Consider the following 17,960-nt stretch of genomic DNA (forward strand, 5'->3'; position numbering starts at 1 on the left):
AGGCCTTCGATAATTTAAATTGGCAATTTTTATTCCAAAAAAATTATAATATGAATTTAGGCACCAAATTTGAAAATATTATAACAACCATTTATGATACACAACAGGCTAATATTATAATAAACGGGGAATATACCCACCCAATAAAAATAGAAAAAGGAGTCAGACAGGGCTGCCCACTCTCACCCCTGCTCTTCATATTATCATTAGAAGCATTACTAATGCGAATTAGACAGAACCCAGACATAAAAGGATTAAAGGTTAAGAAAGAAGAATATAAGTTGCAAGCGTTTGCGGATGATATGATTTTTTTCATTGAGGAACCAATAGAAAGAAGACAAGAATTGATGAATGAATTAGAACAATTTGGAGCAGTAGCAGGACTTAAAACAGGAAGAAAACAAAATTAATGACTAAAAATTTAACAGAAAAACAGAAAATAGAACTAGAAGTTATGGGAATACAAGTGATAAAGAAAGTTAAATACTTAGGAATATGGTTGACAGCACATTGTAAGACACTTAAGGAAAATAATTATGATAAATTGATGCAACAGGTAAAGAAGGATTTAGAAACATGGGGCAAGCTGCAACTTTCATTATTAGGCAGGATTGCTGCTATTAAAATGAATATCCTTCCAAAATTCCTATATATATTTCAGACGATCCCAATCAAAGTACACAAAACATTTTTTGAAGAACTTAATAAAATAACTAAAATTTATCTGGCAAGGGAAAAAAACTAAAATAAATTTAAAGGCAATGCAGGATATGAAGAGCAGGGGAGGGCTGGCACTTCCAAATTGGGAGTTGTATTATAGTGCAGCCTCTTTAGTATGGTTGAAGGAATGGGTGAATTTAACCAATAAGAGAATATTATTCTTAGAAGGCCATGACTTGCAGAGGGGGTGGCATGCTTTTTTATGGGATGTAGGGAAAACTAGCCAGAAATATTTTCACAGACGCCTAATCAGAGGCTCATTATTAACTAATTGGAAAAAAATACGGAAAAAACACTATTTAAAAATACCAATTTGGATTTCAACAATGGAGGTGATGATTCACCCAAATAATCTGGATATCACTAAAATGATTAAATATAAGGACCTATTGGATACACAAGGAAATTTGAAATCGCAGCAAGAACTTCAAGAGCGGGTACTAAAAATTGATCAGTGGGCATATCTTCAAATTCAAAGTAGATATAAACAGGAAAAGAAAGAATTTAGAATTAACAATAAACTCCAGCAATTAGATAAAATTTTATTAGGATCAGGCAAAAAAAATATAACAAAATTTTATAATTATTTATTAGAAGTAGCATTAGAAGAAGAAATTGTAAAAGGGAACATGATAGCCTAGAGTAGGAATATAGGACGTAGCATCACCATAACAGAATGGGAAAAGGTCTGGGGGTAGAAATAATAAAATTACAAAATCGGTAGCATACAAAGAAAACACCTATAAAATGTTTTATAGATAGCACCTTCCTCCTTCGAGATTAGCGAAGATGCACCCCAATATGAGTCCGAACTGCTGGAAATGCAAAAAAAAAAGAGGGAACTTTTTTCCATATGTGGTGGTCCTGTACAGAAGCTCAAAAATATTGACAGAAAATTAGAAATTGGCTGGAAGAAATGACAAGAGAACACATCGAATTCAAACCAGAGTCCTTTCTGTTAGGGATCTTTGATAAACAAATATCAAAAAAAGTGAAATATATAATAATACATATTTTGACAACGGCCAGATTGGCTTTTGCACGATGTTGGAAGCAGCCTCATGTTCCATCAGAGGAGATGATCATTCAAAAAATTTCAAGTTGTGCAGAAATGGACAAATTAACTTTGGCATTAAAAAATAAAGACACTTCAATATAATACAACAGCTGGAACTGCTGGTACAAATGGATAGACCAAAGATAGACTTCACACTAAAAGGCAAAAGAGGATAGGATAAATCCATAGTAGTGATACACAGATATATGTAAGGATTAGGTGTGTGTATATGGCATAAAATAAGGATAAAAAAGAGGTCTTACAAACTGTTGAAGATAGGAATGTTTTTAATTGTTTTCTATTTTTTTCTTTCTATTTTCTTCTCCCTTCTTTTTCTCTCTTTCATTTATGTATGTGTTGTTGGTTTGTTTTAATTGTGAAATCAATAAAATTTATTTTAAAAAAAGCATAATGCTAAATCAAACGAAACAGGAATTAAGTACATAAAATATAAAGTCAAGAATGGATAGGATCCTTATTTAACAATAAAAAAACCTCTAGAGATGGTTTGATCAAGCAAGAGAATGAATGAGTATAAAATCACAGGACAAATATATTAAAGATGAAAGGCTAGGCTAAGAGTAAAAGAAAACCTGTTACAGTTATTGTTAAATACACAGTAGTTTGTAATATTATAAAAATATAAATGGTGAAAATTTGTACAAATGAAATGAATAATCTAAGGTTTAATATGGTAGGAAAAAAGTATGTTTTGCAAATACAAAATATGTAGGAATATAAGATCTATATAAACACATTTCTACTGCTTTATTATCTTTATTTTCATTTTGTTATCTCATGTCTTATAATTCTTTGGTTTATTATTATTTTTTCTTAAATGAAATAGCCTGATGAGTAAATACATGCATATGTTTGCTTTCAATTAGAAATAACTGCTGGTGGTCACTGTAATTGTAACAGCTCATGGAACTAGGGGTCAATATAAAACAGCCTATGGTCCAATCCATAGTAAGTAATAAAGTATATTCATGGTAGTCTGTGGATTAAACATACAGCATATAGAAGTTATCTGTGCATTATTAGAGTTATAAATTTAATTGGATATTATATTGGAATTCTGTTAAAAGAGGCTCTTGAAAAAGAATGTACTTGTTTCTGAAACAAATTTTGAGATTTTTTTAAATATTAAAATTAAAGACAATGTAATTTTCTTGGTTGAATAGATAACAATAGACTTATATACCGCTTTACAGTGCTTTACATCCTTCTCTAAGCGGTTTACAGAGTTAGCATATTGCCCCCAACAATTTGGCTCTTCATTTTACTGACCTTGGAAGGATGAAAGGCTGAGTCAACCTTGAGCCGCTCAGAGTTGAACTTCTGGAGTGAGTAGTGAGTTATCCCATAGTACTGTATTCTAACCACTGTGATACTTTTAGCTCCATAGTGATACAAATATATTAAAACATAATATAGGATTATATTTCCCATATAATCCTATATTAAATTTTGTTTATTGTGTGTGTATGACTTTAGGTCAGTTTTTGATTTCAGGTGATTTTTAGAAATACATTACCTCCTTCTTAGGGCTGAAAACAACTAGTGCAGCTAGCTTTATTCATAAGGGGAGATGCTAGCTAGCTTTGTCTCCTGATTTCCTAGCCTGGTACCTTAACTACTAAAGAGAAACTGGCTGTCAAATTCTGTTTTGATAGTAACTAAGTAACTGCATTGGAAGAATATAAGGCCAAGCCACATTTTTACAGTTGCTTTTTGTCATATGATTTAAGAATCTAGTTTATAAACTGGCTAACTAAATTGCTAAGTCTAGTAATTACTCCTTGAATCTCAAGTTCTAATGATCTGTTTTATTAAGATATTTTCAAATGAACTGTTTTCCCAAGAGAAAAGAGAAAATAATTGGTGGGTGAGAGTTATTTATCTGTTTCCCATTCAGTTCATTACATAAGAAATAAAAATTTAAATTCCAAATTCCATCAACTTTATATTGTAAGAATTCACTATACATAGTCCCCCCTGAAAATGACTATTTATACATTTAGCCAAATATCTCAATTTGTCATCTAAATATATTGATGTGAAAGTAATAAAAATTTTAAATGAATAGGTTTAGTTGGAATTCATTTTGATTGAAAAGCCATATGGATATGAAGTTTATATTTCAACCTTTTAATAAGTCCAGGTTTATATGTTCTGGCAGCAACACATTATGCATTATAATTTTATAATTCACTATGTCTGACTTCTGCCACAGTACCTGGAACTGTTTCCTAACTAATAGCTACAGATATAACTGAGATCACATATATTTTCTTTAGCAAAAAAGAAGAAAAATAGTGAACTAGGATAGGGCAAAACTATCTATAATGGGTTTTATATATTTATCTAAAAGACCTATATAACTGCCTATTTTATATACCAGAATACCAGGCAGCTTACAATTTAAAAATACATAAAAATTATAAAAACCACAAAAATGTCCCAGCACCTGAAAGGCAATTACACATCCTCAACCATTCATGTTCAGCTGTACTGGGCTATAGTCTTACCCTATCCCAATGCACGTGGAAAGAGTCAATGTTTTCAGGCCTCGGATGATTTCAAGGGATGGTTCACAAGACAAAGGAGGTATACTTCTAGATTCATAAGATGACAGCCTTTAGGGAACGGGCCTGGAACATATCCTTCCAGTAGACCTGGCAGAATGGAGAGATACCTTCTTTCTGTTAACGCAGCTTATCAGCATCTGTAAGCTTAAACTTTTCATAGTTATTTAAATGCATCTGATAAAGATCATTTATCTTATTAAAACATTATTTCGATAAGTGTATATAGTTGCAATACATGAAATAGAAAAATATTCAGAAGAATAAAAAAAAAAAAGAGACGGAAGCGTGGGGGCGTTTTTGTCCCTACTCCCCCTTCACTTTTTGTCAATTTTGTTATGCTACAGCCTGATTCAATAGTTGTTGACAAATTGATTGGGCATGATTTGGAAAGGCACACACCTCTCTATAGAAGACCTCACAGCTGACAATGCATACTGTAGCAGAACAACATCCATGAAAGGAACTGCCTGCAGAGCTCAGAGACAGGATTATTGCAAGAAACAGATCTGGGGAAGGCTACAATAAAATTTCTGCTGTACTGAAGGTTCCTAAGGGCATAGTGGCCTCCATAATTCTCAAATGGAAAAAATTTGGCACAGCCAAGACTTTTCCAAGAGCTAGTCACCCAGTCAAACTGAGCAATTGGGGGAGAAATATCTTAGTAAAAGAGGTGACCAAGAACCCTGACTGAGCTCCATAGATCTTGGTGGGTAAGGGACAGAGTTTCAGAAGGACAACCATCACTGTAGCCCTCCGCTGATCTGGGCTTTATGGTAAAGTGGCTAGATGGAAGCCTCTCCTTAGTTCAAAACACATGAAAGCTCACTTGGAGTTTGCAAAAAAGCACCTGAAGGACTTTCAGACTGTGAGGAACAAGATTCTCTGATCTGATGAAACCAAGATTGAATTGTTTGACCTCAATTAAAAATATTAGCACTGAGGAAATAATACTTTTTTGCATTTTTTAAATAGCTTATAAAATATTTTGCTGCAATGTTATAAAGTGCCTTTCTTACTTTACATTATTGTATAAGATCATTACTGTAACTGAGATTCATAGCAGTCTGCAGACAGACAGAGACAGAGAGACAGAGATGGACCATCAATGACTGCATCCTTGACAATCAGGCTCAGGGGCCAACTTTATTTATGTAGATGCTAAAATCTGCACAGGACATATTTCAAAGTAAATATGAAAATAAATAAGGAAGAACAAGTAATTTGAAAGATCAGAAAGGATCTCCAGAGATGAAAAAATGATCCTTTTTTTTCATACTGTTGTCAAAATGAAAAAGAAAAGTCCCAGAAAAAAACAAAATAACAGAGAGTGAAGAGTGTCCATTCCAAAAAAGAATGCCATTAACTCATATATCAGGCATCAGAAATAATTTTTTTTGGAGAATTCCTGTATGTTCATGGCAAACAAATGCCTTGATAGCCTTTGTTTGCCAGCAGGACAAATTTATCAATAGAATCACCTCCAGATGCTGAATCTCAGTTGGCATAATCTTTCTGGAACAAAGGAGAGATCATTGAAATTATCAACATGACTCTGGACAGCTGTTCCTCATGAGTAAACTGTAAAAGCTGTCATTTTTATGGGCAGCTTATTAGTGGAGTGGCTAAGAATTGGATTTACACCAAATTCAAAGAAAATCAAGCCTTGTATCCTAATCATGTTTTTGGATTAAATGTATATGTACATGTATATGTATATGCACATGTGTGTATACATGTAATATAATAAATATTATATTTATATTATATACGTTATATATATATATACTATATTATATAAAGAAATATATATATTTCCTTGCATATTGAAGATACCAAGCCGCTCAGACTGGAAGTGTCTAATGCATTCATTGGATGAGTTTTTGCCTCCTGAAAAGACAAGGTAAATTTGATTTTGAAAGTTTTAAAAATATATGAGCAAATGATGCTTAGTTTATGAATTTTGAAAAGTTAATAGATTAAGGGACCAGAGGAATGATGAATTATAACTTTGAATGATTTAGAAGCTATTTCCTCATGGAAAGTGGACATTGTTTTTATTTATTTGTTTGTTTATGTTTATGATAAGGAATCTTTAAGGCTTGACACTAGAACTAGTGGATAAATAAAATAGAGCAGAAATCCTTCGTGCAATTTTGAAAACCTTTCAACTAAGCTTTTGGACAGAATTGATCAGATAGTTGACAAAATTGACAGAACATGTTCTCATGAAGTTGTAAAACAAGAACGAGATGCAATGAGTGTTTATGAAATTAATTTGAAGGGTAACTTAAATGCAATGCAAATTGGCAATGACAGATGACTGACTCCCTAAAGGAAATGAACAGACATAAAGTCAGAATAGTGATTTGGATAGTTACTTTTATTTTCCTCTGTTTATACAAAAGAGCTCTGCTAAAATTTGGAAAGACTTTTTTTAGAAATGGCAAATTTAGAAATGAATAAAAAAGAAATCTGTTAAAGTTTTGAAAGATTTTCTCTTTGAAACACATGAGCAGAAAATTACCTCTGAGGCTTTTTTTAAAGAACCAAAGCATAAAAAAATCAGGGAAGATTTATAAGGTTGGCTTGATTAGGACTAAAAGAAGAATATATTAGGTTGCCCTTACTAGACCTTTGCTGACAAAGATTGATGGACTATTTGGCTTTGTTTTTTTAATCTAAGAGATGAACTATGAGGAGAAGAGAGATTATGAAGATAATAGTTATATCTGGTTGATCTTTCTGGACTTTTGCTGATAAAAACTGATTGATGCAATTGATTGAAGTAGCATTTGGTTTTGTTTTCTTATCTAAGAGATGGGTTCTCAGGAAAATAGAAATTATGTTATTTAAGGCAGTGATGAGGTATAAAATTATTTTTACCTGCTGGAAGGAAGTTAAAAGTTACTTTTTTCTTTTTCTTTTTTCACAACCCCTCTCTTTTTCTTTTGTATTTTTCTTTTTGTATTTTTTGTAGTCTGCATTGTCTTGTACCCTTTCCATGTAAAATTGTTAATAAAATTATCTGCAAAAAATATGAAAGCTTGGAATGCTTTTCTTGGAAAAAGGATGTTGGCTTAATAGACCTTTGGTCTGACCCTGCATGTTTTTTGTTTATTTTCTTTTGAAACTATAGATTTTATTAATACTCCTTTTTTGGTGATTTGATATATTTATTTAATGTTAATACTCCTATCAAAATATCAACCTTCTACTTATATGTACTATGTACTTGATAAAAATTGTCTCATAGAATAAAAGATCCAAAGCATTTAGATAAAAAAAATAAGGGAAGAATTAAGAATTCATTAGAAATGAGGTTTTCTTTGGTTTTTCTATTTGTTTAAAAGGGAAAAAAACATTTAGGGGCCACACAAAAATGGGTATCAAAGAAATAGAATAATGTGTAAATAGACAGGATACCAGATTTGATTTGTTTTTGAAATATTTCCAAATAATTTACCCTTGAAATATTATTCAATTAATTAAAACTTGCTCTAAAGTACTTGAAAAAATAAATAGAAATGTAGATACATTTTCCATGTGATTTTGCCTATATGCATTTTTGAGAGACATAAACTGATATAATTATTTAATGACTAGAGATCTGATGTTTCTTCATAAAAGGAAAATGCAAACATTTTCATTGTTATCAAGTCTGCATTAGTGTAAAAAAAGCAGATTACTTAAAATATAGGTAGATCTCGGGTTATAATAGCAATTGGTACTGGGACACTGTTCCTAAGCAATGTGGTCATAAAGACTGACATCACATGATGGGTAATCCATATAGTCAAGTTATCATCATAAAACCAAGCAATCCTGGTAGTGCAGTAGTTAGAATGCAGTATTGCAGGCTAACTCTTCCCACAGTCTGCAATTCAATCCTGATGGGACTTGAGGTTGATTTAGACATCCATCTTTCTAAAAATGAAGCCCCAGTTTGTTGGGAGCCATATGTAAATAATGCTGATATTGTAAACCACCCAGAGACTGTTGTAAAGCACTATGGAGCAGTATATAAGTCTAAGTGCTATTGCTATTGCTAAGATGCACAGATTGCTAAGTGAGAAGTGGTAGGAGTGCCATGGGTTGGTGTGTGGAATATCCTGAGAGGCTTACACAGGCTATATGCAAATTTGGGGAACCAGGTGTAGCAGATGCAAGTGATCTGAGGTAGGCCAAGCATAGATAGGCACAATATTGGTGCCTGCCTATCCTTGGCAAGGTGTGCAAAGTGAGACTATTAAAAGGGAGGTGCAGATGTGAACAACCAAAGGGAATCTGAGGGAAGGAAGGTTTGATGCAGTGCATGTGAAGGGAGGCCAAGGGAAGGAGATTGAGGCAATGTGCAAACACTGGGAGGCTGAGGGAATGAGGATTTGGTTACATGTGATCACAGAGGGAACCAAAGAAAGGAGAGTACAATGCAGCATCTGCAAAAGGAGCCTGACTAAAGAAGAGGGTAGAATGGGGCTTATTACAAGAGGTTAAAGAAAGAAAAAAGTGCTGTGGTGTTCAAGAAGATGGGGGGGAATACTTACTATATCAATTTGGGATGTTCCTTGCCACTGACTTTGCTTAACAGAAGCATCAGGGAAAGTCACAGTGGTGATTATGTGACCATAGTACTTAGAACCACTGTTCAGCATCATTAACCTTCTAATTCAGTCACTGAATGAGCGGTCAGCAAGTGAGGATTACCTGTATTATAATATGTTCATTTGGTATTTCCTTATCTATCTATTTTATCCTTGACAGATTGTAATTAATTGCATAGTATCAGGTTGTTGAGCATGATATACTGTATTTTCTTACTAACTTTTACCACTCTGTTTCTTTTTACTTAACCAAATATGATTTGGTTTTAACTTGTAGTATGAGTAGAATTGAATATAAAACAAATGAAGTGGAGATTACATTTATTCTCATTTCATAATTATGTTAAAATATCTTGTTAGCTCAATAGCTCTATATCCAAAGGAAAGTTTATTTTTTTAAAAAGAATGTTACAAGCCTAAATGCCTATGCTGTAAATGAAATAAACTGCACCATTGCTTGTGGATTGGAAGAAAGTATTTTAAATCTTTGATTAATCAATGACTCTTGCAACCTTTTATAGAATAATTACTTCTGAAATATGTAAACTATTTTCATGCTCTGTTTCAGCCTAGAAAGAGAAAATAGACTAATACATATATTCTAATATGGAGATCCATTCAAGGACAGTTACAGAATGCAGATAAATATATTTTCTATAACAATTTCACATTTTAAAAAATGCAGAACTTCAAAGAGATCAGAAATAAGTAACCATAATGTTACTTGGAATACCAAGGTCACCAAGATAAAAAAAAAAAAGATGCTGAGGCCATAGAAAGATTGCAGAGAAGAGCAACAAAAATGATAAGGGGTCTAGAGGTCTAAATCATATAATGAACAGTTAAGGGAACTAGGTACGACTACCCAACAAATAGAAAGTACAGGGCTGACATGATAGCTGTTTTCCTATACTTGAGAAGAGGGTATTGGCTTATTCTCCAAAGCTTCTGAGACAAGAAGTAATGGATGGAAGCTCATCAGAGGGAGATCAAACTTGGAACTAAGAAAAAAATTTCCTTACGGTAAGAACAATTAATGAATGACACAGCTTGCCTCCTAAGTGCTTTGTAAATAGAGAGTTTCAAGAAAAGACCATTTGTCAAATATGGTGTAACGTATCTTGCCTTAGGCAGGGGGTTGGACTACAAAAAAGGTTAGATCTCCAAGACCTCTTCCAGTCTTTTGTTTCTCTCCTCTCCTCTCTTCTCCTCTCCTCTCTTCTCTCCTGTACTGTTCTATTGTATTCTTCTCCATTACCTGAGAAAATACAATTTTATGAAGTGCCTCCATACAATATTCAAGAAACAATCTTTGCTGATGCCTAATCCACAAAGACAGTGTTCCATAGCTTATGATGAACAACTTTGCAGAAGCTGCTGTGCTCTATAGCCTGACTATCAGCCTGAACATAACTGAAATCTGTTTATGCCAAATACCAAACCCATAGAACCAAAAATCACTACTGATGACCTGGATGTTCTGGGTTTCTTTCAATAACAGTAGTTTTGACATTTGTGAAAGGATAGCTTCTGATCTGTGTACAAGTGCATGTGTATCTATATATCACATACACAGACACGCACAGAAACAGATACATAGACACACACAGACACACACAACACACACGCATACACACCACCGGTGGTTCTGTGGGCGTGGCTTGGTGGGCATGGCATGGCTTGGTGGGCATGGCTTAGTGAGAGTGGCAGGGAAAGGATACTGTAAAATCTCCATTCCCTCCCCACTCCTGGGAGAAGCTTACTGCAAAATCCCATTCCCTCTCCACCCCACTAACCTGCTTTCCAGCTCTGTTCTCCTGTGCAGGGCAACAAAAGAAGACTCAGCCGATCAGCAGGGTCTCGGGAGGTTGAGAACAGATGGGGATGGGGCTAGTCAGAGGTGGTATTTGCTGGTTGTCCGCTCAAAATTTCTGCTACCAGTTTTCCAGAACTGGTCAGAACCTGCTGAATACCACCTCGAATACATACATACATACATATAAATATACACAGACATATATAATACATACATAAATCACAACTATTCCATGCTAGCTGAAAGGATAGTACTGGTTTATTTTGTTCCATTTTGTCCAGTATGCAATTGGCACAATCAGTGATGTTTAAGAGAACCTTCAAAAAAAAAAGATAAAAAGATAAAAACATGCACAAAGTGGTACAGAGAATCAGTGGTACAGGTATTATTCAGAGAATCATGAATAATATTAAACTCATTTTAAATGTGTTTTCTTTTCTTTCTTTTTCTGTATCTATTTTTTTCTAAGTATTTCTTACTCTTTTTTCTACAGTGTGTTACACTGCTTAGCCCTAGGGAAAAAACTGCATGGTAAAACACGTATGTTCTGTATACTTGATGAATTTTTTCTTTTAACTTTTAGTATTTTTCACAACATTTAGAATGACCCTTATAAATATTATTTGTGTGTCAAAGTTGTTACTTCAACTAGGATTTGAGTGAAGTTCCACTGGAAGATACTTTCATAAAGCTTCATAATCCCTTTACTTTTAAGAGAGGAACACTCTTTGCTTGTAATGCTTTTGTAACTGGTTGCTGGTCAAAACAGGTTAAGTGGCAAAGTGCCTTGTTGAGATAAAGTTGTTTGCCCCTTTTCTTCACAAAAAGAATCATGTTACTTTCTTGGCAAGCTCAAACTGCATTGCATTTATTAACCATAAGCTAATACATATGCTTAGATTGTGTTGGCTATGTTTTAACATTTTCAGGAATTTATGACAAAGAACCTCTACCAGGAAAATATAGGGAAGTACAAAAACCAAGATCTGTCCATGTAAACATTTAGTAATTATTCTCAAATCAGGACATAAATAACATAATTATTAAATTTTCATATTTATAGAGCTTTTGGCTTTTTTCAATAGCAAAATAGATTTTTCAATAGCAAAAATACTGTTTTATTTCAGTTTCTTATGATCAGATTCTGCTTATTTTAGTTACTTAGATTTTTAAAAATCGTATTACTATCATATTTCTAGAATAGCAGGCAGATTAAGACATTCAGGGAAATCCAGTGTTTGCCATCTGCTTTATATTGTTGCTTTGTGTATATTAACAATCTAATGCTGTGTTTTATTATATTAGAAATTGTAATTTCCAGAACCAGCCACAGGAGAGAGCCACTTGGAAATTCAATAGGTCTTTCATCCCAAAATAAGCAAACATATCTCAAATTTCAGTTCTTGCCAAATTCTGCTTCATAGCAAACAAAAAAGATAAGAGCTTCTCCAGACAAAAGAATATGTAAAATGTTATGGATATTCAATGTGTTAAGGAATTTTCTGGAGGACTGGTTAGCTTATTATTGTGCCACTACAATTGACTTCTGCAAAGAAGTTACTGATTTTATTTTGCTGCAGTGAAATACAGTATATCTTCAGAAGTTCATTACTGTACATCTTGCCTCCAGCTCTTTAGATGTGAAGTTACACCCTTATAGTTGCTGCTTTCATGACGTCTATCTTTGAAACAGTATCTGTCATGGCTAAAATCTCAAAAAATGTTGTGTACTTGCCATGGCTTGCAAGCTTGCAACTGTACTGGAACCTGACCCCTGGTCTGGCCAAATAGTTTAGAACGATCTACTGAAAAAATGTTTATAACATTATAGGCTGGTAGCTTTGCAATTCATAAGGTTCCACAGCAATCAATAATGTCTCCTTTGTGAGATGGATATAAATATAATTTAAAGAAATAAATAGAAATAAATAACTAAAAACTGAGTAGGAATTGACTATAAATTTAATTCTATGTGAACCTTGTTTATGCTAAGCAGCTAAATTTAGATATATTGTTTCCTAAAGCCTCAGCACTTGAAACTGGATAACAGGGTATTCAGTTTGTAATTTTGCAAGCCATTGTAAGTGTGATAAATCCAGGTAATTGTGAATACCAATGTATCATCTAATCAGCAGTATATATGTCTTCACCAACAGCCATCAAACATATGCATGAAAACCTCTTAGTATGAGAAGCTCTGATATGATAGAAGAGCTACACAATGAAGCATGTTCAAGAGTTTCTACATCACAGAATCTGTGTGTTTTTTGCAGAATATTTGCATCCTGGTATATATTCTCTATATTCTCTAATACAGGGGTCACCAACCTTTCGAACCTCAGGGACCACTAAATTCATAATTTTAAATCATGCATATCACAAATATGAATCCAGCACGCTGCTCACTGAAGTGCCTGAACTCCCAGTGACAGGATGGGGTCCTTCAGGCACTTAGTTTGGCCACCTGTTTCTGCAACCTTAAACACTCAAAGAGCCATTTGGACCCGTTTTTCCACAGAAAACAAAACACTGGGATCACTCATATCTCTCTTTCCCTCTCTGTCTCTGTCTCTCTATCTCTCTGTCTCTGTCTCTGTCTCTCTCTCTCTCTCATCACTCTCTCTGTATCGATCTCATCTCTCTCCCATCTCTGATCTCTCTTTCTATCTCTCATCTCTCTCACACACATCTCTTTCTCTCAGTATCTCTTCTCTCATCTCTCTCTCTCTCTCTTTCATGTCTCTCAGCCTGGGCAGCCAGTATTTTGGGGCACGTCTCCCAGTCATGCAGCCTCAACAAGAGCCAGAAGAAATGCCTGCGAGATTCAGCAAAAGATGAAGCTTTGCTACAGCTCTGGAATATGGAGAAAATTTCCATCCCCTGTCCTTCCCTTGTCAGGCCAGGCAAGGACTGAGTGGGAGGGGTGAGTGAGGGCAGGGCCAGCCAGTGGTGGGTTCAGCCAACAGGAAGCCACAGCAGGAGGATGAAAAGTCGCCGATTGCCGACACCCATTGCTTCAGCCCGCCTGCGCTACCACCCAACCCCTTGCTGCAACAGCACTTTTACCTCATTCTGGCCAGCAAGGGCTGCACTACTCCTTGCACATTGCACCTCCTGCAAAGTTTCAAGTTGCACGTACCTCCCTCTATGGCAGAGATTCCCAGCCCCACCATGAGCTGCCTGGCCAGTCCCATATTCCAGAGCTCTAGTCACAGGACTGGCCCATTGGTCATCCCGGAACAGCTCCTCCACCCAGGTACACCACGGACCATCACAATTTTCTCATGGACCACCTCTGCTCTAATATCTCTCATAAAACATAAGACTCATATTGCAGCAGAAGATTTAAAAATTACAGGCAAGAACGAAGCACAAAGGCTATATAGAACTGTAGCTACGTTCTTCTACTGAAATGGATGGCTGACAACAGAAGATGGAATATAGTTAGAAAAGAAAATATGTTGTATCAGTAAGGATTGTTAGAAGATGTTGGTCTTGAAAGAAGGAATCATGAATATTACTTAACCCAGAAGGTGGCCATAATTTTCCTGCAAAAGTATGAAGTGGTAGATAAAATATACTAAGTTAGTCTGGCCTTGTTATCTAAGTATCTATGATAGACTATCTCTTCTTGCCCATAACCAGCACCAGCACCACCACAGTAGACTGGTTAAAATTTTATAATTTTAGTCTATAACTGAAAATGCAATATATTATTGTTAAAGCATTTTAAACAGGTCAGACAATATATATTTTGATGATGAGGGAATGAAGTTGTCTTTAGCAGTCCTAGTATTGTTAGTGCTGCTACTGGTTTTGTAGCCTTTCTGTTCTTTCATAATCTCTAGAATTCCATGGTAATTTTTTTCTTTATGGGAAGTTTCAGTGATCACATAAGATCAACTTTTATTTACCAGGAGAGAGGAAGTGGTTAAACTTAATGACTACTATATGACAAACCAAACAAGGAACATATTTTAACCTGATAGAATGCCATGCAGAGTCATCACAGCCACGGTGCATAGCTCAGAGCAGGAAAGCAAACAGCTGCTGTAGCCTGATTTGAGTTAAAATAGTGTCAGTGTTTAGTCTGGCGCACTGCTTCAGAAAAGATTGGCAGCTGGGTCAAACAAAGTCATTCCATTGGCTCCTTTCCCAGTAAGCTTCTGCTAGCATTTAGGTACTAGTGCAGCCTAGGCCTTTTCTCAGGGATAGCCTAACATCTAACCGCACCCTCTTACCCTTTTTGTTTTTGTTTTTTTTAAAAGTCCTTTCCCACTTGAAGATCAATTCAGTATTACGCAATCTGCCAACATTTGTGTATTAAAATGCATTCTGTCTTGAAAGCTGATGCATCCTGCTCTCAATATGGTGCAGAAAGAAGTTTGTTACCGTCCTGGATTAATAAAAGGGGCCTTTATGGGTTGTGAAAGAATATCTGTGTGCTTAGGCAGGAAACTTTTTGATCTGCAGAAAAGCAAGACGACATCTAGGTAAGCAAGACGACTATCAAATTTATGTTTCTGAGAATGTTTGGTGAAATTCAGTTAACTGCAAATTAGTAAACTGCCTTGCTATCATGAATATATCCTTAAAATCTGACTGAGAATTTTATTCTATTTAAAAACTGGCAAAATGTTGTGCCATTCTATTTGGCTTTAGAATGTTCATAGAAATCAACATGTTAAATAATCTTATGCCTACTTAGAAAAATATTTCTAGGTATGAATGTGGAAAAAATAGTTCAGCTTTGCATAGAAATATTTTTTTTTAAAAGACCTAGCGTTTGGGAAAAGATTCAAAGCATGCCTTCTACTTTTAGAAAGTTGTACAAAAAATGCAGTTGAGAATAGCTCTGGACTAATAAGGTTTGAATGACTACAGTTTAATGTAGCTCTGAAGGGAATATTAAGTAAGTTGTCTTTGTCTCATACTTTTTAATTTTTGTTGTTGCTTTAGCCTGTTGGGTCACATTTTTTGTTAGCGTTGAAGGCTGCCATGAATTGATAATGAGGGCCTCTTTTGCACATGATTTTGGCAATTGGCCAGAATCAACTTCCCAACCGAGAGCTTTCTTTAAAAGAACCTGGAGCATTTTTTCTTTCTTTTTTGTGATGAGGAATTACTCTGAAAGCTGCCATAACCAGTTGTGTAGGCATGTCAAAATGACTTTATACATGGACGTGAAACATTCCTTTTCATTCCAGGTTCTTTTTTCATGATATGCAAAATTGTTGAAATTATCATTTTACTTTCTTTCAGACTGCTGACCATTCAGAATAGGTTTCATTGAGCTTAGTGGTATAGAAGGTTTGCACTTATATATATAGTTTCCCAGAAAATCAATATAAGCATATCTCATTTGGGTCAGTTTACAGTGATAAGTTTTGCATCAAATCACATCAAGATACAGAAGGTTTCTTTAACTTTTCAGTTCATTAGAGTTAAATGAAGAGTAAGTAAACACCTTTCTAGAATTTTGTCTCATTAATTTAAGTTTTAAATATTTTTTAATTAAAGTTATATAATTACTTATTATATATTGTGCAAGTAAAGTTTAGAAAAACTGTCCTGGGACAAATTGTTACAATGGTTGAATATGTATTTAATATTAGAATGTTTAATCTATGTAAAATCTACACATTTAACTAAATATGTATTTTATGATTGAGAACGTTCAAACTATTTTTTTATTTGTTCTTGTGGTAGCTAACAAGAAATCACTCAATTCAACATGGATTCATGTGTTGTCTTTTTAAATACTATAGATGGGAATTTTGTTTTACATATCTCTTACAATTAAATCTTCTGCTGCGTATAGATGTGCTATACATTTGTATTTGTGGATGTAAATAATGCCCATCTGTTTTCAATAACTGAATCCAGTGGTTGAAAAGTAAGCATCTGAGACAGCTTCAGTTGTCATTAAAAACAAACTGAAGATCTGCAAATTCTTGTCAGTTTTGCAGTTATTCAATATCATATAGTTGTAGTCCAGATTATAATATAGTAATCAATTCCTTAAAATGTAATGCATACCTTATATCACTCTGGAAATTTCCAGAATAGAAATATGTTTAACTAGTAGATTCATTGTGATAATACAGTATATCAACTATAAATGCATTAGCAGATATAGTTGGAGATTTATTTAAAAAAGTTGCTAAGTAGAAAAACATATAATGCAATAAAGCTTTTCTTTAGCAGAAAAATGTTTCCACAAATAAATCATATAGGGTATAAAGTGGTTGTAATTTATATATGGTTTTGAACATCAAAGTAAAAATTAGCCATTAGTGATTGGGTATTTTTAACATTTGGTATAGCTCGTGATCCAATATAATTAACTTTTGACTTCAGGTTCAGAACAGAAACTTTATATAAATGACATAAAGTATTTAGTCTGACTAAAAATAATTACGATATCTTTTGCTTATCCAGAATAAGGATATTTAACTACTATATGATATTGGCAGACTTCAATAATTTCTATCTTACATGTTGAAATAATATTATTCGAATAGGAGCTTTTTCTAAAATCAAAATGTTTTGAGCATAGCATGTTTATAAATCACTTTGGTAATTGTTACATCATAGTTCCAGAATGGAACATATCTTGCTAAACACTTGGTAGATGTGCATTTAAATAACAATAAAAATAAATACCGGTTTATTTTTTGTTCCTGGAAATTAAAGAAGGGAGGAGGAAGAAGCTGTGATCAGATGTTCCTAAAGAAATGCCCTGACTTATCTAAATCTATGTTCCTATTGGCCTATTTAATGTCTTCTAGTTGTAAACCGAAGATGAATTCTTCTAAACTATAAAGTGCCATTCATTTCTCAGACATCCCACGTTAATCTATCTTATGGTGCCATGTTGAGGTCAACAAAACTTATTTCAGGAAAATATGTTAAGAAGTGATGGAATTTTGCCTTCATTAAACTACTGGCCATTATATTGTTAGAATAAAAAATATTGAATTATGATATATAGTATTAAATATTTCATAGCTTTAGCTATTAAGACAAAGATTTTGGTAATAAAAACAAATTTGCAAAATTTCTAGATGCATTTTTTTTAGAAATTTAACTTTCATAAGTTCCCTTTACTATTCAGCAGTGTTCACTTAAAATAAGAAGAGTTGGATAAAAGAAGTATGTAATGTAGCATGTAA

General features: G+C 34.0%; 2 protein-coding genes and 1 long non-coding RNA gene across 5 annotated transcripts in view; 2 read left to right on the forward strand and 1 right to left on the reverse strand.

The window, feature by feature from the left end:
* Positions 1-17,960, forward strand: part of LOC148130466 (uncharacterized) — a 203,408-nt gene that overhangs the window by 118,900 nt on the left and 66,548 nt on the right. For 2 of the 3 annotated variants that reach the window (XR_015749814.1, XR_015749815.1), the window contains exon 1: positions 15,288-16,240. The exons of the other annotated variant lie outside the window; for it this stretch is intronic. The gene's annotated coding sequence lies outside the window, so the exon portion shown is untranslated. Of the gene's footprint in view, positions 1-15,287; positions 16,241-17,960 lie in introns of those variants that run through there. 3 annotated transcript variants of the gene reach the window in all.
* LOC113409848 (uncharacterized) overlaps positions 1-17,960 on the reverse strand; it is a 58,663-nt gene that overhangs the window by 18,182 nt on the left and 22,521 nt on the right. The window lies entirely within an intron of this gene.
* The window catches only part of CXADR (CXADR cell adhesion molecule), a 225,769-nt gene continuing 222,704 nt past the window's right edge, over positions 14,896-17,960 (forward strand). The window contains exon 1 of the mRNA XM_087966661.1: positions 14,896-15,278. The gene's annotated coding sequence lies outside the window, so the exon portion shown is untranslated. The remainder of the gene's footprint in view (positions 15,279-17,960) is intronic.

Source organism: Notechis scutatus, chromosome 5, assembly GCF_049901735.1.
Source record: "Notechis scutatus isolate UNSWTSFEM ecotype Mainland chromosome 5, rNotScu1.2, whole genome shotgun sequence".
Taxonomy (NCBI): Eukaryota; Metazoa; Chordata; class Lepidosauria; order Squamata; family Elapidae; genus Notechis; species Notechis scutatus.